Below are 23,047 nucleotides of genomic sequence, written 5' to 3' on the forward strand. Positions count from 1 at the left end.
TAGTCACCAATAAGTAATTATCAGGCTTTGGGGTGGAAAGACTGAAATTATCATTTTCCTTATAAAAAAAAAAAAAAAATCCTCTGGCTAACTAGATTTAACCAGAATCTAGCCTTCCAGCGCCTCTTCCCTTTATTAGCTGCTTAATTGTATTCTCTTTCCCTATCTCCAGGCCTCTGAAACCACTTCTGCCTAACTCTGTTGCCAGGTTCTCACAATCCCAGCACCCCATGTCTGTGAGCTACAGGGACTCTCGTCTGAGCTTTGACCCGAGCCCCTCGCTCCTGAAGGACAAGCCCCCTCCCGCAGAAGGCTGTACTGCCCCTGGCCTGAGAAGTCGGGCCTTGGCTGAGGTTCACATCCAAATACTGCTGGGTAGGGAACACCCCCCTCAGAGCACTGTCACAGGGAGAAAACAGGTGGGCTTTCCTACAGCTATGACTGCACTGCAAGTTTTGCCAGCCTGGAGGAGATAAAAGAATAGTCAAAGGGGGGAGGGGGGCGTAAACCATTAACATATCTAAGTAAAGAAATGCTGAAAATCATATTAGTACTACATTTAGTCGGAGAATTTAAAGAAGCCTCTCTTAGGTAATTCTAAAATGAAAAGCCTACCATCCCCACTCAGAGGATATATATCACACAAAGGTGGGCTAGGCCCAGGACACCAGCTACCCAGAAAGTAGACATGAGGGCCCTGGCAGGAGGGACACTAACATCAAGATCCACAGGGAGAGTTTTTAACCTTGGGTAGGATCTCATTTATATACATACACTGACCACTTGCCCTGTTCCTCAGTGTACTCTGAAAAGAGGAATGGATAATAATTATTCAATCTGTGTTAGTCTTCTCTGCTATATCACAGAGGTTTTTGCATTTAACCCAACAGCCATGTTGACAAAAGCAAACAATAAGGATATCCCTCCCATTCTAACTCTGATGCAACACTGGAAGAGAAATACTTTATAAAGAAGCAAGCAATTATGAGGTGGTCTTTATGTCAGGAGGAAAATAAATAAATGGTAATAAAAGTACTAGTGTAGCAAATGAAAACCAAGTTTATAGCACTGTGCATTAGATAACAAAATCATGTCCTCAAATGAAAACTACACCTCAAAGTAAATCTCTGAATCCATATGTAGATAGTTTGGCAGTTTACTTCTCAGAAAAATCTCAGCCTCTTTCCCAAGTGCCAAGGAGCCCCGGAGGAAAGGCCTGGGGTCCGCTCTGCCAGTGAGGACGAGGGTGCTGCCCCATTTGCCCACCTCTGGCGCACGCCCTCCACCACTAGACCGCGCCCCAAGTTATCAAGCCAGCTGGGAGGATTCGTGGACCCTAACCTGGTTTTAGTCCTACGTGCATTGTTCTGGGTTTCATGTTGAAAAGCCAAATAAATGGTGTATGTGTTTTTTTGTTGTTCTAGATATAAGCTTCGATGAAGGAAAGCTAAGATGATGAAATAATAGGACCAAACTGAAAATCACTGTAGAGTTGTTGCTTCTTTATGTTCACTGTCATTCTTGGTGTTTTCTACATGAGTGAAATGGATGTATAATCAGAATGGATTTTTCAGACTATGCTGAAGAAAGTATGCACTTAAAAATTATGTGATATTGTATAATTCACAGATTTCTTTGTACAGATCAGGAGTTGGCACACTTCAACCCACGGGCTAAATCTGCTCAGAGGCCTGTTTTTTTACAACCGTGAGCTAGAAATGGATTTTACATTTTTAAACAGTTATCTATATACCTACATAATAGTCTTGATTTTGCCTCTTGACCCACAAAGCCTAAAATATCTAAACACCTGGCCTTTTAAGACAGTTTGCTGACTCCTGGTATAGATTACAGAAAACACAATTAGAATAATGCGTTGCTTCTATACTCTAGGGGAAATGAGTGTCGAGTTGTGGGCAGAATTGATTGGCATGCATGAGAACCCTGAGCCACATGGACAGAAGTGAATGAGCCATAGTCTTTGGCTCCTTGCTCCACTTTGGAAGGAGTCAGTGGATGTGGGTAAAATTTACAAAAATATTTTTTCTGCTCCATATGCAGATACCATTGGATGCAATTCTTTTTCAGCTCAGGAAACTGGAATGTCCTGTCCCTACTGTCCTCCATCAGACACAAATACACTGAACACAAACAATGAAATCTCCTTTCCTGGAAACCTCAGTGTGACCACAGAGCAAGGTGGTAGTAGACTCTACCTTAATTCTCACCAGTGAGCTTACTCAACTACTTTGCTGATTGGAACTAAGTCAAAATACCAAGACACAATTAGCTACTAAAACTTACCTTTTGATCCACATTAGTATGTAGTAAAAAGAAAAAATTGTCACCATCCCATTTGAAAAAAATCATGGTCCACACTGATACTTGCTGGGTCGAAGCAGGAGACCAGGTGCTGCACCCACTGTCCCCATCCTGACCTTGTCTGTCCCGGTGACTCTCCATAGGTGATCACTGTAGCAAGTCTCAGTATGGTGCCTGCCTGTCCCACCACAAGAACTGTCCCTTTGTTAGTTTCAGTGCAGGCTGGAAAAATTACCACGCAATAATCTGGTTTGCTTTTAGTAAGTAGGCAGAAAGTGAAAATTGTATATTTCATCGCATATTTTGTTGTTTTATCTAAAATGATTGTTCATGTGGTTTGTGAACTGGGCCCTTGTTTGTGCCAGATCCTTCAAAGACGTTCCATGTAAGAACAGACGTGGTCACCTCTCCTCTCCACAGACTCCTTCCCCACTTGGCACTCACGTCCCTTGTATGCAGAGTTAGCCATCTTTGGCCTATGTGGACGTTTTTGTACATTACCGTTTCCAGATGGCATTAAACTTTTTATATTATGAAATTTATCATGTAAAAAGAACTTCATATTTTTATTGAGATTGCTAAGGCATTTGGCCTTCCTTTGTGATTTCAGTGTCTATTAAAGCATGAGTTCCCTCGGTTTTAAGTGCTGTGTCTGAATCACTTTCTGCACATCCCACACTTTCTAGGTTTCTCTGCAGTGCACAGAGTGTCATGTGTCGTTGATGAGCATGTACCTCTGCCTGGAGTTCATTCTTGTAAAAACACTGGACACTCACGCTTGCCAGGAACAGTACCCGAGAGCGCACAGCAGAGCCGACCTGCAGGCGTCTCCAGCCCAAGGCATCAGGTACCTGGTAGTGGGTGGCATTCAGATGCTAAATGCTTCTGATCTTCTGTGTTCATAGTTGGAGGAACAGAAAATCTACAGTTGTATAAGTATTTAGGCAAAACAAAACAGTTTATTATAACCAAATCCCTGTATCTAAAGAAACTTCCAAGGAAAGTATTTCACAAAGGAGGAAAACAGTCCTACATGTAAAAGTCTGAGAAACATAAGTGAACAAAGCTAGGTAAATGTGAATAAATCAAAACAAATACTGATTGGTACTGTCTCATTTGCGTAACAATAAAAATTTGAAATACTAGACGAGCCCTGGCCGGTTTGGCTCAGTCGGCCTGCGGTCCAGAGAGACCCAGGTTTGGTTCCCACTAAGAGCACATACCTCAGCTGCAGTTTGTCCCCAGCCCTGGTTGGGTCGTGTGGGTGGCAACCACTCGATGTGTCCCTTTTACGTCGATGTTTCTCTCTCTCTCTCTTCCTCCCACTCTCTCTGAACAAAAAATGGAAAAAATGTCCTCGAGTGAGGATAAAAAAAGAAAATATATAAAAAAAAGATATTCAAATAATTTCATGATGCTTTTCTTAATTCTAAGATCAATAATATAAGAAAACAGTAGGCCCATTTTATTTATAAACCTAGACAAAAATCCTAAACGAAGTACTGGCCGCCCTTCAATCCCTGTATTTTTAAAACTAGGAAAACACAGATTGAATGTGGATCTAATTACTGGGCAAGGCTCTGGCCCCGAGGGGCATCAGTAAACACATTCATATATGGAAAACTAATAAGTGTTAAATTATGGAGAACGTCACTTCCCTGAGAACTGGAATGGCTGAATTCTATGGTTTACCACCATAATTAGACAAGAAGCAAATCTGTTATACTCCTATTACAAGCACAGTGAAATACATTTATCAGTGTAAAGGAAATTCCAAGCAGTGCTACCATTTCTTAAGAAACAAGGTAAGAACTATATCCTGCGATTACTGTTAAAGTAGAAATCGACTTTAGCGGAATAATCCAGAGAGCAAATCTATGGTTCCAAGGTTAACAGAGCTACGCAAGGATTTATAAGCACAATAGTGTGGTTCCTATTACCTTAGGAAATACAATTTTTGTTCTCTGTTACTGCTGAAGAATTTGCTTACCCAGTTGTGGAATACATGTTTTGTAAGATGTTTCCATGAAAGGAGAGAACGGCTTTTAATGAAGATTTGGTTATGTGCTTGAGGACCTCAATTGATCGCTAATATAAGACATGTAAAAGCAGGACTGCTCTGAGCTACTGCAGCTGCTTTTTAAAAAAATGTTTTTATTGACTTGTTTTTTGTTTTTTTAGAGAGGAAGGGAGAGAGAGTTAGAAACATCAATATGAGAAAGTTACATCAATCGGCTGCCTCCTGCATGTCCCCTGCGGCATGGAGCCTGCACCTCTTACTCCACGGGAGGACGCTCAACCCACCGAGCCAAGCAGCCTGGCTGCAGCTGCTTTTCAATGTTCATATTCTGATGCTTCATTTATAGTCACTTTGTTTTGTTGCTTTTAACCTCAGAATTTCTGGACAGGAACCAGAGCTTGGTACCTTTCTCAATTGAAAGCCTTTCCTCAACTTTCCCAGCGAGTTCGCCTGCTTACAGCCCCTGATAGTACTAAACAGTGGCGAACAGCAGGGACCTGACAGGCAATGCGGCATCCACTCCAGCAAATGAGGCCAAGACATCTGGGTCCAAATACATTAAAGGACATGGAGGCATTAAGGAAACATTTTGCCAATCTCAAAATATTTATTAAATTTGTAGCAATTGTGCACTTGGGCTTCAGGGAACAATAATATTCTGAAAGATATAAATATTCTCAATGTAGTCATAATAAATAAAAAGTTTTACAATTCTAAAATAACTTTAGATCCCAGTAGCAGAACTCAGAATTTACCCTTTTCGTTCATTGGGGCAGGTAAATGAAGCTACTGTCTAATCTGCCTGGCAGCATTTGGCCAAAGTGTGATTTTTCTTTTTTATACAGATCTTTCTGGAGTTTAGCCATTTTGTTTTTGAACCAAAAATGCATAAAGAGGCAGTTCTTATTTATTTCAAAAGGCATTTATTCCATAAATATTTGCTGAGGGTATGTTGTGATAAATAGAATATAGCCAATTTAAAAAAATAAAAAAATAAAAAAAAAACAGAAAGTTAAAATAGGTGTTAAAAAGTCCATAAAATAAAGCTGGTGCCCTTCCCTTAATGAGATGCCTGTATTACAATTCACAGAGCTCGAAGAGTGGGAATGCCAATCACCATGCCCCTGCCCGCCACCGCCGTCCCTCCTAAGAACTGCCCTGGCCCAGGCCTGAGGGATGACAGAGCACAGAGGCAGTGGAGTTTTATGTGGAAGACCCAACCCCCCCGGCTGCAGCTAGCGAGGTCAGATCTTTAGGAAAAGTCCCTGCAGTCACATTTCCTTTCTCATGAATTCAACACAGGAATCTCGTCTAGACCAGGTCTTTGCAGGTGAAGTGAAAGCCCAAAGGTGATGATGGAAACTCAGGTGAGTGAGACCACCATGGGTGTGTGCTCAGCACTGCAGAGGGGCCAATCTGAGTGAGCAGAGGAAGCCGGCAGGAGACAAAGGTGAATAGAACAGAGCAAAGGCCCCTCGAGAGCCACAAACAGGCCCACTCTACAGTCCCATGTCCAGTTACTTGCCACTTGGGGTAATTTATGTATTTATGTTTTAATCCTCACCGAGGATATTTTTCCATTTATCTTCAGATAGAGTGGGAGGGAGGGAGGGAGAGGGGGAGAGGGGCGGGGGGGGGGAGCACACAGTTGATGTGTAGGGCCGGGGATGAGCGCAACCACACAGTCAGGGCCCCTTGGGTAATGTCAATGGGACTTTTTCCTTTAGACTTCATGGCCTTACTTGTGGATGCCTGAACCTACGGTTTGACAGAAGTAGCTCAGAGCTGGAGCGGGAGGAAGGCTGTGGAGTCAGGTAAACTGAAGGCAGAAAAGACAGCAGAGGAATAAGAAATATATTTGTGTATATCTTTTTTTTTTTTTTAATTTTTCCTTTATTGATTTTAGAGAGAGAGGGAGTGAGAAGGAGAGAGAGAGAGAAACATGGATGAGAGAGAACATTGATTGGCCGCCTCCTGCATGCTCCCCACTGGGGATCTGGCCCACAACCCGGGCCTGTGCCCTGACCGGGAATCGAACCAGCGATTTCTTGGTGCAGGGTCAACGCTCAACCACTGAGCCACACTGGCCGGGCTGTATATATCTTTAATATATATATGGATGACATATGATATGAGAAATATAAGAACATACAAAATATAGAAGTCTGAAGCCACACAGTGAAAGGCCACTACAGTACCCCTTTTTAGGCCTGGACGCTTAGATATAAATAATAGAATCAGTCAGAAGAGAAGTCCCAGGTTCCTCTTTATCACTGAGGAACTGTGGGTGGGACTGTCTGGCCCCTCCCACAGCCGACACCTCCACCTGCCAGACCACTCGCGCTGGCCTTCTGAAGGACAGTGTCGACATTTCTCCCCTTTCTTTGCTGCACTATCAGATTTTCCTCTCAGTCGAGTCATTCCTATCAGCACATAAACATACTGTAATCTCTCAAATTAGCCCCATATCCCCATCCAGCAAACACCCCATTTCTCTGCTCTTTCAGACCAAAGCTTCCCACTGGTCTATCATATTTTTGCCTCCACCCCAAGATCAACAGCCACATCCATGTTGCAAAATCCAGCAGTCAATTTTTAGTTCTTTGCAATGCAGTACAAAGGATACAGCATCACTTGACGAGGCAGTTTTGAACTAAAAGTTTAATCTGCACTTAATTAAGCTTTTAAGTATGTGCGTATAACTTTCAATTTACTGTAAATACAGACATTATTGGAACGAGTTACACAACACCATGAAAACACAATGAGGCAAATCCAGATGGTAGGGCCACCCAACTCCATACAACTTTGTGCAATGATGGGAATCTGTGCTGTCCACTACAGTAGCCACGAGGAACACGTGGCTATTGAGCAATCAAAACAAGGTTAGTGTAACCAAGGTTCTGAATTTTTATTTTAATATAATTTAAATTTATTTATATGCATACTGGTCTGGTCTCTTTAAGTCAATACTAAAAGGAAAAAGTAGAGGCTAAGTACTCCAAGAACAAAAGAATTTTAAGAGACATCACAACCAAACGTAAATATGACTTTATTTCTATATATTAGCAACAAATATTAGAAAACAAATTAAAACCAATTCTGTTTACCATTATGTCAGTAAGCATAAAATAATTGATTAAAACACACTGAATTGCCCTGGCCAGTTTGGCTCAGCGGTTAGAGCATCAGCCTGTGGTCCGGAGAGACCCGGGTTCGGTTCCCGCTAAGGGCATGTACCTCGGTTGCAGTTTGTCCCCGGCCCTGGCTGGTCGTGCGGGTGGCAGCCACTCGATGTGTCCCTTTCACATCGATGTTTCTCTCTCTCTCTCTTCCTCTTTCTCCTTCCCACTCTGTCTTAACAAAAAAAGTGGAAAAATGTCCTCGGATGAGGATAAAAAATAAATAAATAAAACACACTGAATTGCATAGTTAAAATGGGTATAGTTCATAACATGTAGATTATACGTCTATAAAGTTGAGGAAAAATACTTAGGATAAGTTAAAAGTCCGATAAGACATACACTGAAAATTACAAAACACTGCTGAGAAAAATTAAAGACATAGATGGAGAGAGACCCTGTGTTTCTGGATAGAATATTCAATACAGTTAAGATGTTAATTCTCCCCAATTTATCTACAGAGTTAACCTGAGTGCAACCAAAGTTTTAGTAGGAAAAAACTAAGTTGACCTCATGACTTTGAAAGCTACCATTAAGACTGTGGTTTTAGCACATAAACAAGTAAATTAGTGGGTAGAGTCGAGTCTAGAAATATGTGGAGAGAAAAGAGCCCAGGGAAAGGCAATGGGTGAAGGGCAGTCCTTTCAATAGAAGGTGCAAAAACAACTGAGTCATTTAGGAAAAACAAACAAACAAAAACAACCTCCTCAACGGTCACCTCAAGCAACACTCAAAAATTAATTCAAGATGGATCATAAACCTAAAAATATATATATATCACCCACAACTCAGTAATATCAAACAGAAAAATAAAGGCAAATGATTATAACCAAAACCTCACAAAGGAAGATACATAAATAATCAACAAGCACATGAAAATGTGCTCAGAATCATTAGTCATCAGGGACTGCAAATTAAAAAAAAAACAAAAAACACTTTCCACCTTGGAATGGCTAAATTGACCATATCAACTGTTGGTGAGTATACAGAACAACTAGAACTCTCATACCTTGTTAGTGGCAGTATAAAAATGGTACAACTACTTTGGAAAATGTTTGGCAGTTTTTCATAAAACAACATAAAAAAACAAACAAAGCAAGCACTTAACATACACATACACCCATTTTTTATGTCTAAGTATTTGCTCATGAGGAATGAAATCACATTCACCCAGACTCATACAAGAATATTCACAGCTGCTTTCTTCATAGTAGCCCCAAAGTGAAAAAAAAAATCCAAATGACTATTAGCAGGTCAATGGGTAATCAAATGTTGGTATAGTCCTAAGACGAAATACTCCGCACTAATGAGAAATGAACTGATACATGCAACCCCATGATTGAATGTCATACACATTATGTTGTGTCAAAAGAAGTCACACATGCCCTTGCTCGTTTGGCTCAGCAGTTAGAATGTCAGCACTCAGACAGAGGGTTCAATTTCTGGTCAAGGGCACATACATGGTTGCAGGTTCAATCCCTGGGGTCATGTAGGAGGCAACCAATCGATGTCTCTCTCTCTCCCTTCCATTCTATCTAAAAAAATCAATGGGAAAATATCCTTGGGTGAGGATTAACAACAACAACAAAAGAAGTCAAACACATAAGCGTTTATACTTTATGACTTAACTTATATGAAATCCTAGAATAGTCAAAACCAATTTTTGGTGCTAGAAATCAAGAGCGGTTACCTCTGGGTAAGAAAGGGCATTGACCGGAAAGGGGCATGATGGAACCTTCTGTGGTGATGGACTGTTCTACATCTCGACTGGAGAGGATACATTTGTCAAAACTCATCAAATTGTACCCTTAATATTTATATATTTTATTATTTGTAAGTTATATAAAAAGCCCCAGAAGGACTTGGGGTGGGTCGGTAGAAATTCACAAGATGATTCTAAATTTCATATGGAATTGCAAAGGGGCCAGGAATATCCAACGGAGTCTAGAAAAAGAACAAAGCTGGAGAAGTTCCACCCCCAGGAATTAAGCTCCATTAGAAAGGGTTTTGTGCAAGGATAGACAGATGAATGAAATACCATAGAAAGTCCAGAAACACACCGGGCGCCTGATTTATGGCAAAGATGATACTGCGGTACAATGCAGAAAGAATGGAGTTTCCAAGAAATGGAGCTGGATCGATTGGATATACATATTTTTAAAAATTAATCTTGACATCTACATCACACCACATACAAAAAATCAATTCTTGGTGGATTGTACATCTAAACCTAAAAGGTAAAACTAAAAGGCAGTAAATCTAGGGAAAATAGAAAAAACAAGAGACTTTAACCTTAAGGTAGGCAAATGTTTCTTGAACAGGAATTAAAAATAGTAGCTATAAAGGAAATATTTGATAATATCTCAAATAAAATGTTCAGTAAAAGAAGGCAGACAGCCCCTGGCTCAGTGGTTGAGTATAGACCCATGCACCAAGAGGTCGCTGGTTTGATTCCTGGTCAGGGCACATGCCCAGGTTGTGGGCAGACTCCCCGGGGGGCGCATGCAGGAGGTGGCCGATTGATGTTCTCTCTCATCGATGTTTCTCTCTTCCTCTCCCCTCCTCTCTCAAATCAATAAAGAAAAAAATTAAAAAAAAAAAAAAAAAAGCCAGACAGAATAGAATGTATACCTTATGTTTCCATTTATATAAAGTTCAAAAACTAGCAAAACAAATTTATGGTGTTACAGTTATGATATTTACTCTTGTTCTTGCTATCTGGATGGGTTCACTTGGTAAAAATTCATCAGGTGGTACAATTACAATTTGTGTATTATATGTCATTATACGTCAATATATATAAAGTTTAAAAAACCTAACCTGCTCCCCCTCCCCCCCCAGTCTTGTTCCCTTTGAAATCTTCCTTTTTAAAATCCTCACCTGAGGACATTTTCCCATTGATCTTCAGATAGAGTGGGTGTGAGAAAGAGAGGGAGAGAGAGAGAACCACTGATGGGAGAGGGACACATCGACTGACTGCCTCCCTCACGACACCAACCAGGACCAGGGACCAAACTGCAACCGAGGTATGTGCCCTTGATCGAACGGAACCTGTGACTCTTTGGTCCAACCACGGAACCAAACCAGCCAGGGCTCTCTGATGTCTTCTGAATCTCAGCAAAATGGCAACTCGGTCCAGTTGTTCAGGGAAAGCAATGAAGCTTCACTCACCTTCTTCCTTTCTTGGATGTGCCACATACAACCCCCTGCAAACCTGTTGGAACTATGCCCTCTGCAGCCTGCTGGCTGGCCGGTCACTGCTAGTCTGGACTAACTTAATGATTTCCTCACTCGCCTCTGCAGCTCCCACCCTTCTTCCCCCCAGTCTGTTCTCCACACGGCAGCCCCAGCAACTATTTTAAAACATGTATCAGCTCACCTTATCTGCTTGTGCCAAAGCCCTCTCATGTCTATGGAGTGCTCTGTAATCTGGCCCATCTCTCTCCTCCCTGCTCAGTCCACTCCAGCAGAGACCTTCTTGTTGCTTCTTGGGTGTGTCAAACATGCTCCTGCCCCAGAGCCTTTGCACATGCTGCTTTCTCTGACACCCACACGGCTTGCTCACTCACCCCCTTCAGCTTTCGGCTCTGTCACCCCTCTGAGGCCTGCCCTGACAATTTTAAGACACATGCTCTATCCTCTTTACTCCAGCTTTAGTTTTCTTCATAGTTCTTATTGTTACATGGTAGTACATTAAATAATAAGTTTGCTATCTTAAGGTCAATTAAGATAGGTATTTTCTTTCGTTCACCACTATATCCTCACCACATAGAATAGTGACTAGCACATATTTTTCAATGAGTGCTGTTGAATTACTAAATATAATGAAAGAGACACAGGACCTTCATGTAGAAAGTCATAAAGCTTTATTAAAAGGAGTTAGAAAGATGAAATCATATTAAAGGATAACAAGTTTGACTATCATAAAGGGTCAATGAACCTAAAATTAGTCTGAAAATTAGGTATAATTCCAATTAAAATCCTGAGTTTTTCGTAACATTTAACAAGATCAGCTTAAAGTTCATATGGCGATGTGACGGACTCAGAATACCCATGACAATATGAGGAAGGGGTGTGGGTGTGCAGGGAGGGAGAGAACTGTTCTACCAGATAACGAGTCTAATTAATAGGAATCTGTGCCAGGATGCCTGCAGGCAGTTCACAGCCTCTGCTCCTGCCCTGCCCCCAACTCACAGGGCCACATGGCAGGAGCTACATCTTCCCGGACCCTGCCAGCAGGTTTCTGGTTAGACTCTCTACGAAAGGCACTCACATAACGAGGGCCCAAGTATACTTTGGCTCCTTTGTCAAGGACGGGCAGATGCCTGACGGACTGCAGCAGATGACATGTGAGAGTGTGCAGCATCCTTCAGGTGTTTTCTATAAACCACCAGCCTAAGTACTGGTGACAAGTGATTACTTCCAGAGATTTCCTGTAGCCCCTGCACCTTCCCGACCCCCTGAAAGTTAGAGGCAAACCAGAGAAGTAGCAGTCACTTCCTGCACCTTTCTCCCTCCAGTCCTGCCACTGTTTTCTGTAAACACCCAATTCTCCAAACTTTATCTGCTCTCGCTTGAAATACTTAAAGAGGCCCTGGCCGGTTTGGCTCAGTGGTTAGAGCGTCGGCCTGCGGTCCGGAGAGACCCGGGTTCGGTACCTCGGTTGCCCTGGTTGGGTCATGCGGGAAGCAGCCACTCGATGTGTCCCTTTCATGTTGATGTTTCTCTCTCTTTCTGTTTTTCTCTCTCTCCCTCCCACTCTATCTAAACAAAAAAAAAATGGAACAATGTCCTCGGGTGAGGATAAAAAAAAAAAAAGAAGAAGAAATACTTATAGAGGTTTGTTTTCCTTACTGGACCCTGGCTGCATGAAAAGTGATGGTAAATAAGATAGTATGCTCATGGTCAGCACAGTAATCAATAACCAGACTAAAGAAAAAGCTCAGAATTAGACCCATGATATATGGAAATTTGATATTATAGAAGTAAAACTGCAGATCGGTTTCTTAGATAGCTCACAGATCAAAACATGAACTATTTAATAATAATGAACTCATTTCATAACAAACATAATCTCAAAAAAACAACAGCAACAAAACAAAACAAAACTGGATCCCTACTTCTACCCATACACAAAAATCAATTCCAGGTGAATTAAAGTCTTAAATGTGAAAATAACTTTTATAAGCTTTAGAGAAGAATATTTTTTATGATTTCAAAGAAAAGATTTCTTAAATAAAACACACAAAAATCATAAGTCAGAAAGGAAATTAACCTCAGCGTATCAAAAAGCATCTTAAGCCCTGGCCAGTTTGGCTCAGCGGTTAGAGCGTCGGCCTGCAGTCCGGAGAGACCCGGGTTCGGTTCCCGCTAAGGGCATGTACCTCGGTTGCAGTTTGTCCCCGGCCCTGGTTGGTCGTGCAGGTGGCAGCCACTCGATGTGTCCCTTTCACATCCATGTTTCTCTCTCTCTCTCCCTCCCACTCTATCTGTACAAAAAATGGAAAAATGTCCTCGGGTGAGGATAAAAAAAAAAAAAAAAAAAGAAAGGTAGAATGAACCCAAATAGTCCTGGATTGAAATTGGAGGTATTGATGCAAACTCGTGGCTTACATCTATCAACTGATGGGTCAACTGGTTGCCATACATGCAGATATACCCCCTACCTCTGAGTGGGAGGGCCTGGCAGCCGCAACACCCCGATATGAATAAAACAGCTAACACTCAGATTTAGCTTCTAAATACTATTTATCTCCATTAAAAGGGACCAGGGCTCCTTGGAAAATAGCCGATTCCAAGGGTGGAACATTTTGTGTATCATAAAATTGACAAGTGTACGAAGCATGTTTCGGATATGTCAAAGGTACACAGACGACAACTCAATGGGCTCCCACTGACCATTCGGGTACAACTTGAAATGCTACTGCATTGAATAAAAAAGGACATCGCAGGTCTATACTGGTATGAAAAAATGAATAGATTGAAAGTTTGATAAGGAACAAGACAGTTTCCATCTGTGGAAAGTATTCTCTTTAACGATTTTCCATGTCACTCCTTATCATGTGCATGTCCTCCGAATCCTCTGGAAAATATTAAAGTATACTTATAATTGCTGTTGCAGTGTCCTTGTTTCTTTAATTCTATCATCTGTGCTCTTTCTTGTCAGTGTTGAAAGAATTTTCTCCTCAGTAAACGTTATTTTCCTACTTTGCATCCCTGGTAATTATTGATTAGAGGCTGGACACTGTAACTTTTTACATTATAGGGTGCAGGATTTTTAGGGGGAGGATATTTCTTTAAATAGTTTTGTGCTTTGTTCTGGGACATGGTTATTTGGAAACAATCTGATCCCTTCAGGGCTTGCTTTTAAGCTTTGTTAGGTCAGGGCCTGAGCAGCCTCTAGTCCAAAGCTAAGTCAGCTCCACCACTGAGGTGACTGTATTCTCAGAATTTATCCAATGACTTGTATTATCATGAAGTTTCTGGCAACTTCTGGTAATGCTGGCTGGTGGGAACATGGTCTGTTCTCATCCCTGAAAGCTCCACACATTGTTCTGTCTGTTCTTTATGGTGGTTCTGTCATCCCCCACCTCCAGTAGATTCCTCATGAATGTGCTCAAGACGAGAACTCTTTGCAGATCTCCAGAGTTGCATGCAGATCTCCAGAGTTGCATGCAGATCTCCAGAGTTGCATGTAGCTCCCTGCCCTCTGATACTGTCCTGTGAATCCTAGCCACCGTAACCGCCTCAAGTCCTCAGCCTCACCTGGCAGGACCACTGAGCTTGCATGAGTTCCCCTCCCTGTGTGAGGCCTGGCAGTAAGCTGGGGCACTCATAGGACTCGCCTCATTTGAGATCAATATGCAGCATTGCTTAGCATCCGGTGTCTCGAAACGACTGTTTCCCATATTCTGTCAGAGTTTTGTCATCGTTTCAGACCTTAGGGGAAGTCTGAACCCTGTTATTCCAACATGGTTGGAAGTGGATGTGGAGAATAGGATATTTACATTGTTTCAAAGTGCCTCTTCACAAAATATGTACCAATTACAAAGAGAAAAAGAGTAACTTAACAGAGAAGCCTGGCGGACATCATTTTAACAAAGTGACCAAAATGAACATCCTCAGAAACGGGACAGATTGGAATCCTGTGCCATTTCGTAATGAAGGTCCCGACTGGATACACCGAGAAGATCACAGCATTTACTTTCGTGATATTCCTGCCAAAGATGGACAACCTGAACCTAATCACGAGGAAACATCAAACTCAAACCGAAAGACATTCTACAACACAACTGGCCCGTGAATTGTATAAACATTTTGGGAAATAATTTGAGAACGACTGTGAAAGATGTTTATACTTTGTGACTCAGCAATTTAACTCATAAATATATATTCTAGAAAAAATACATACATGTGCATAAGAAGAGACCTACTGGGAAGTCCATATGGTATTATCAGAGCAAAATGTTTAAATCAACTTAAATACCCACCAAGAAGAGAATGATGAAAGGTATAACAATGAAAAAGAATGAACTAGAGCTACACAGAGCAACATGGATAAACCCCATCAACAATGTTGAATAGCCTGGCCGGTGTGGCTCAGTGGTTGAGCATTGACCCATGCACCAAGAGGTCGCAGGTTCAATTCCCAGTCAGGGCACATGCCCAGGTTGTGGATCCCCAGTGCGGGGCATGCAGGAGGTGGCCAATTGATATTCTCTCTCATTGAGGTCTCTATCTCTTTCCCTCTCCCTTCCTCTCTCTTAAATCAATAAACAAAAATTATTAAAAACAAACTTAACCTTAAAAACAAAACCAACAATGAGTAAAAATAATCGATTACAGATATGCGTGGAAATCATAACAGCAAATTTACAGTGTGGGTACGAAGGAGAGAATACAATCTGGAAAGAATATGCCAGCAGTTTCAACTGTATTTATAGTTTTATTTCCTAGGAGAGCTGGTAGACATGGGTTTTCATTACGTTATTTTCTTTATGTCTGAAACTTTTTTTTAACTGAAAATGTTCATAATCTAAGTTGAAAAAAATCCTTCCAAATTGGTTAAAATAAAAAAGATTGATAAAACAGGTTTTCTGAAAAATGTGCTCATAAGGAGACTCTATGCAGGTAATACCAGATCAACTTTCACTGTGTTAATAAATAATTTCCAAAACATTTGGCTAATTTTGACAGTGCAGCAAAAGTTATTAATTTCATCTGGAATTTGACCAAGTTGATAATTCATCCAGATGTGAATAACTGAAAACGCTTTAATACATCTTGAAAGACTGAGTAGGATGGCTATTATCAACTAGCACTGACAAGTAACAACATAGTTGTAGACAGCTATACAGATTCAACGTCATCAAAAAAATTAACTTACCACCCAAAACTTGTATTTTTAATTGGGAGTCATGCACACATATCAATGAGGTATAGGATAAGAGTCTGAAGTTTCCTCTCAGAGATAATAGAGGGTAGAGGTGTTTCTTTCTTAGTCTTTGGGCAAAAACAGCTGTTTGAGAAATGAAAAATTTATTTTGGTTGGCTATGTGAGCTAAAGAATGCCTACTTTAATTTTAATGAGAAATAATATAAACAGAGCCATTTCAAAATGAAATTGGAGTTGCAGTCCCAGAGAAAAGGCCTCGCTGGTGCTTCTTGCTGAGTCTTTGGAATGGTTTAACTGGGTGAAATGACCTTCGGACTGAGCCAGACTAACATTGTTTTCCAGACGACTGTGTGCAGACGTCCTGACTGAGAGGACTGAAATTTAAGGACATTCTTTAGAATCAGTACCACCAGGTATAGTTAAAAAACAGTGTAGCTTATCAGCACCTATAGAAATTCCTTCCTTTTATTCATACAATTATTTCCCTTCCCTTTCTCATAAAAACTCCTTGCTTTCACTCCATAATTGGGACATAATTTGCGTTTCTGCCTGAATCTATGCCCCAGATTGCAATTCTTTATGATATAAATAAATGCTTGTTGCTGTTCACTTTGGCTTTTTAAAATTTTAGGTTTATTTTAATCTTTAAAAAAATCAGTAAAAGTGTTTCCGTGTGCATGGTTCTAAAAATGCCAACGACTTCACAACTGATTGAGTAGACTGCTTTCTGAGCTCATCTCAATTCCCACTCTATACCCCACTCCTACCTAGATCCCGACACATATAGAATTGCATGTGGAACTTTGCAAACTTTTAGAATTCACAGAAGGATGTTAAAGTTTCTACAGAAGGATGTGTATTTGATACATTTTCCTGGCCACAAAAGAGCATCTGGCATTTAGCAAATTCTTTTTGAAGAATAAGTTGCAAACAATGGCTTTTTTCTTTGAAAATCTGTAATCAAAGAATTCTTTTGAAAGAAAACCCACGTGCAATAAGATGTGCAAAATGCTTTCCACAAATCATGAAAAACCTGTTTGTATGTGTATATCAACTTGGATATTCTTGTTATGATAATGCATGCAGAAACACATATACATATACATTCTTTAGCTTCCAAAAGGTTTTGAGATGCAGAATGAAATCCATAAAAAACAAAAATAAGAGTCAAATAATGAAGAGGGTAGGGAAAGAAAATCAGTGAGTTGCGTACACTAGAGGGTTTTAGCCCACTGTGGTCTATGACCATTCACAAAGCTTGTGCCACAGTCTTCTCTCGGGAGGGATGGAACAGAGCCATCGGGCACCCGCCTCCCCGAGAGACTCAGTCCACACCAGCGCGTGGATCCCGCCCTGTACTCAGCCTTGGTCTGCGGCCCACACCCTGCTCCTTCCGGAGGCATCCACCAACCACCCCGCGTACCAAAGATGACGCCCACACAAAAGGCCAGAGCTCTCTTATGCTTTGCTCAGTTAATTTTTTTTTTTTTTTTTTTTTTAACAACTAAGAAGGCTTTGGGATGACTTTCAGAAAACAAATGTGGGGAGGCCCTGGATCCTTCAGACCGCAGACCAGTTCCTACGCCACTGGCAGTCTCGCTGCGCCAAGTTCCGCGTTCTGAGCAGTGCGCGCAGCACTGGACATTCCTTAGGACCTTGGGATCAGGAGGTGACGGGGCGCACTCCCCCTTCTGGGAGCATGTGCCCGTCTTTCCTTTCCTCCCCGTCTTCCCTTTAGCCGCGCAGCTCCTAAACTCGCAGGGACCCCGCAAGGACTTGCAACCAGGGGAGCAGTGGGCAGCAGCCTGTCCTGGGCTGAGCCCCGAGCCTGTCTCCAAGCCCCCTCTGCCTGACTTCTCAGGGAGCCAAAGCGGCCGCGCCCAGGCCCTCCCGTTGCTGCCTCTGTCAAAGCCCTTCCTTGTTTCACGAAATGTACTCTCAAAATTTTTTTTAAAATGTTACTGAACATTTCCCATTTATTATTTTCTGGATTTTCTCTTCTGGCTTTTCCCTCTCTCCCTTGCTGCGCTCTGAACTCCAGGCAGAGGGTTTTATGTTCATTGCAGAATAAACGTGGCGAAGAGGAACAGTGGAACTGAGAGGGCTTTCTGTTAATGTGACTCATAAACTTTAATGGTTTATTACCCTGAAAGAAATCTAATCACCACGGCTCTGATATGTTGCTAATCTTGTATTAAAAAGTTTTTTTTCCAAAGGGCAAAATGACAATAAATAGTATCTCAACTTTCCATTTTCTGAAAATTCGAATCAACATTAAAATGATATCATGAAAGTAAAACTTTTAATTCATTAGAATTAGAATATGATTAACAGAGAAACAAACATTTCCCTACTTTTATTTTCCAGATAAGCCTAGAATCCCTCTTTCAGAGAATTATACAATAGAATAATTTGCCAACAAGAACATTCAGCACGACTTACAGAAATAGCCAGGATATTTTAAATTTCTGAACTGGAGAAGTACTCCAGATTCACTGACCACAGTTCACAGAAAGCAAATCTTATGAGACTTTTTCCTCAACTGATCAGGAAAAAAATATAACACTGCTCTATGAAATAATAACCTACTCTTTTTTGTGAATCAAATTATGTTTATAATGCATATGGAAAGAAAAATACAACCAAATCAAAACATTACCTTTATCAACTAATTTTATCCAACTTTAATACTGCAATTATGCCTGAAAAATGACAATGAAAGCTGTATTTTTCCGTAATACTCCTCTAGCACAATCAAGCACCAAGTGGTGCTTCCAAAGGCTGGATGTATCATAACTAAATGATAGAAATTTGGCATTTCTGTCCATATTCCCTAAAGGTAGGGAATGAAAATCTAAATTTGGAATTATTTCTAGGTTACGTTTTTAACACATTAAATGGCCCACAGATTTGGCACCTTTTACTAACACCTAACAGAAAACTGTTTCTCATTTTGAAGAAAACATTTTTAAACATTCCAAGTTTTGAATTATAAATATCCAGACTCCGAAAGCATTTTAGGATGAAAAAGTTTTCACTGAGTTTCCTCGGTGTGATCAAACTAGATGTCATATATGCTCTTTCAGGATTAACTCTGTACAAATAAGAATACTTTCTATTTACAAGTAACACATAAGATTACGGTGAAGAAAGGAAAACTAACCCAAAATGCCGCCACCATTAGATAAAACTACTTTTAACGTTTGTTGAATAACCTTCTAAACATGTTTTTATTGTGGTAACATGTACATAACAAATTTACCGTTTTAAGTTTGCAGTTCAGAAGTGTTAAGGACGTGCATGATGTTGTGCAACTGTCACTACTAGGCATTTCCAGAATTTTTCATCATCCCAAAGAGAAATTCTGTACCCATTTGTTATGGGTTGAATTGTGTCCCTCAAAAGAGAAATCTTGAAGTAGTAACCTCCGGTACCTCCGAATGTGACCTTATTCGGAAATAGCATCTCTACAGAGTTAAGAAGGTTAAGATGAGGTCATCAAGATGGTATTTAATCCAATATGATGTATCCTTAAGAGGGAAATTTGGACACAAACACAGACATGCACAGAAGAAAGATGACATAAGGAGACATAGGGAAAGGCCGTGTGAAGATGGACTAGAGTAAGGCATCTATAAATCGAGAACACCAAAGACTGCCAGCAAACTGCCAGGAGAGGCAAGGGCGGATTTCCCTGCAGGGTTCAGAGGGAGCAAGGCCTTGTTGACACCTTGATTTTGGACCTTCTAGCCTCCAGAACTGTGAGCCAATAATTTTTTTTTTAATCCTCACCCAAGGTTATGTTTTATTGATTTTAGAAAGAGGAGAGATAAACATGAATGTGAAAGGGAAACCAATCAGTTGTCTCCCATATGTGCCCCGACTAGAGGTTGAACCCACAACCTAGGTATGTACCCTGATTGAGAATCGAACCTGCAACCTTTTGGTGTAGGGGGCGACACTTCAACCAACCAAGCCACCCAGCTTGTGCTACTTTGTTATGGCAGCCCTAGGAAATGAACACACCATTAAATAAAAACTCTCCTTCCCCCCTACCCTGACCCCTGGTAACCTTTATTCTACTTTCTGTCACTATAAATTTGCTATTCTAGGACCTCATATAAGTGGAATCATATAATATCTGCCCTTATGTGTCTGGCTTATTTCACTTAGCATGTTTTCAAATTTCATCTGTGCTACCGCATGTGAGGAATTTCACTCCTTTTTATGGATGGATAATATTCCATTGTATTTATATATCACTTTTTGTGTGTCCATTCATCCGTTGATAGACACCTAGGTTATTTCTACCTTTAGGCTGTTGTGAATAATGCTGCTATGAATTTTGGTGTACAAGTATCTGTTTGAGTCCCCTTTTTCTTTTGGGTATATACTTAGGAGTGAAATTGCTAGGTATAAAGTCCAATTTATTACTCTTATGAACTGTGCTCTGAGGTCATACCTAAGAATCATTGCCTCACAGAAAGTCAAAAAGACTCTCCTATGCTATCTTTCAGAAGTTTTATAGTTTTAGCTCTTACATTTATGCCTATGAATGATACATTTGGAATTAATTGTAGTGTGTCCTGTTAAGAGTCTATTTTTTTCCTTCTTCCTCTCTCTCTCTCTTTTTTTTTTTACATATGAATACCCAATTGTTTCACCAACATATGTTGGAAAAACTAGCTTTTCCCCACTGAATTACCTTGTCAACTCTGCCAAAACACCACATGCTTCTAACCAACATGGAATAACAATGACTACATTTACCATCCTGCATGAAACCAGAAAACAGACAAAATATATGAAACAGTAGTTTTCAAAACACTAGACACTAAGCAACGAAGACAGAGACCCTGAGAGACGGCAAACAGGTGAAATGAGCACTCCACCTGCCCTAGTTACCACCTTGACGGGGTTTCCAGGATGTGGCACAGGTAGGGAAACATAGTGGAGTGTGGTAGACTCTTCAAATTGAGGACATATATCTGCAGGGGTGGGGAACGTCTGGCCTATGGGCCAAGTAAGGCCAGCGAAACCAATACCAGCTAACATCACATGCCTTACAAAATTAGCCTCATCAAATAGAGCAGGCTAATTTTTAAGTTGATGATTTTGCATGGCCCGCAAATGATGTTATAAATATCCAAATGGCCCCTGGCAGAAAGAAGGTTGCCCACCCCTCATAAGGGGATGGGAAGAATAAGGTGATTCGTTTGCAGAACAGAATACCCAAGAAGAAAGAGCTGCACCGAGAGACCCCCGGAGATAATCATCCTTGAGTATTCAGCTGTACCATTCCCACCAGCAGTATGAAATTTCTGTTTCTTCACATCCTCACCACCACTTGGTTATCTGTCTGTTGTTTTGATTCCAGCCATCCTAGAGGGTGTAAAATAGTATTCTGGTTTTGATTTGTGTTTCCCTCATGGGTAATGGTGTGGCACATCTTTTCATATGCTTATTGGCCATTTGTATATCCCTCAGAGAAATGTCTACTGAGATCTTTTGTCCATTTTTAATTTAGATTGTCTTATTATTATTGAATTGTAGGAGTACTTTATATATGCTAGATACAAACCCTTTATCAAATACATAGTTTACAGATAGTTTCTCCAAGTCTGTAGGTTGTCTTTCACTTTCTTGATGGTGTCTTGAAGCACACAAGTTTTATTATTATTCATTCCTTTTTAAATCCACACCGGAGGATATTTTCCTATTTATCATCAGATAGAGTGGGGAGGGAGGGGGAGAGAAATAGCGATTGAGAAAAACATCAACTGGTTGCTTCCTGCACAACCGGACCAGGACCAAGGATGAACCGTAACCGAGGTACATGCCCTTGACCGGAATCGAACCCGTAACTCATTGGTCCGCGGGCCAACACTCTAACCACTGAGTCAAATAGGCCAGGGTGAAGCACAGAAGTTTTACTTTAGATGAAGATTCTCCTTTGTTTCTAGTGGTATTTTTTAAGTCTATTTTGCTTGATAATAAAGCTCCTCCAGCCCTTTTATGGTTATTGTTTGTGTGGTGTATCATTTTCTATCTTTTTATACTCAACCTACTTGTGTGTCTTTGAATTTAAAACCTCTTGTAGAGAGAGGCTAGAGTCTGAGATGAAGCATGAGAGGATGAACCCAAAGAGACCTACATCATATTGTAATTAAAGACCCATAAGACATTGTAATTAAATGACGAAAGTTAAGGATAAAGAAACAATCTTGACTTCCGGTCAGGATGGCGGCGTAGGTAAACGTGGTATCCGTCCTCCCACAACCACATCAAGTTACAGCTAAACCTCAGAACAACCATCATTCAAAACTGCCTGAAATCAAGCTGAATGAAAGTCCTACAACTACAGAATTAAAGCAGCTGCATCCAGACTGGTAGGAGGGGCGGCGCGAGGGCTGGTGGCGAGATGGGCGGGGCCCACACCCACGTGTGGCGGATAAAAACCTGGAGGCTACCTTGGCTGGGAAGGTCCTCCCTGAGGACTGAGGGGTCCCCATCCCACACCAGGTGCCCCGCTCAGGGTTCCAGTGCCAGGAAGAGACTCCCCATAACTTCTGGCTGGAAAAACCAGCGGGAACTGAGGCTCAGGGAAGCTGATGCGGCTGGAGCCCCAGGCAGCTCCTTAAAGGGCCCGTGCACGGACTTATTGGACTCACTCCCTCTAAGCTGGAGGGGAGGCAGCTCGAGGGGCGCCAGCTCGAGGGGCGCCAGAGACATACAGGGAAGAACTGAGCTGTTTGGCATTGGAGCGAGGGCTAGAGAGGGGGCTTTCTCTGGGACAAACGTGCTGTCAGAGGCCTTTGTTCCTTTGGTGAGCCCTTCCCTGGGGCAGCAGACAGTCCCCATATCTGAGACTCCAGCAACCTGGCTCACATTGGTAGCCCCGCCCTGGTGATTCCCTGAGGCTCCGCCCCACCCAACTTTCAGGCCCACCCAAGCTGTTGCCAGTTGCTTCACCATAGGATTGGCCTGTCTTGGATCCTGCTTCAGGTTTTCCTAAATTCTTTCAAACAAGCAGCATCTGGTCTCAGATAGCCCCATACCTCTCATTAAGTAATACACAGAAACAAACACAGGGAGGCAGCCAAAATGAGGAGACAAAGAAACAGGTCC

General features: G+C 41.4%; 1 long non-coding RNA gene across 1 annotated transcript; it reads left to right on the forward strand.

Moving 5' to 3' along the window:
* The first annotated feature begins 112 nt into the window (after positions 1 to 112).
* On the forward strand, positions 113 to 7,204 carry LOC118639867. The gene is made up of 7 exons (XR_004961307.1): positions 113 to 419; positions 1,425 to 1,589; positions 1,894 to 2,018; positions 3,009 to 3,169; positions 5,433 to 5,709; positions 6,070 to 6,156; positions 7,068 to 7,204. It is a non-coding gene; the product is annotated as an uncharacterized LOC118639867 (long non-coding RNA).
* Positions 7,205 to 23,047: the final 15,843 nt, after the last annotated feature.

Source organism: Molossus molossus, unplaced genomic scaffold (assembly GCF_014108415.1).
Source record: "Molossus molossus isolate mMolMol1 unplaced genomic scaffold, mMolMol1.p scaffold_m16_p_22, whole genome shotgun sequence".
Taxonomy (NCBI): Eukaryota; Metazoa; Chordata; class Mammalia; order Chiroptera; family Molossidae; genus Molossus; species Molossus molossus.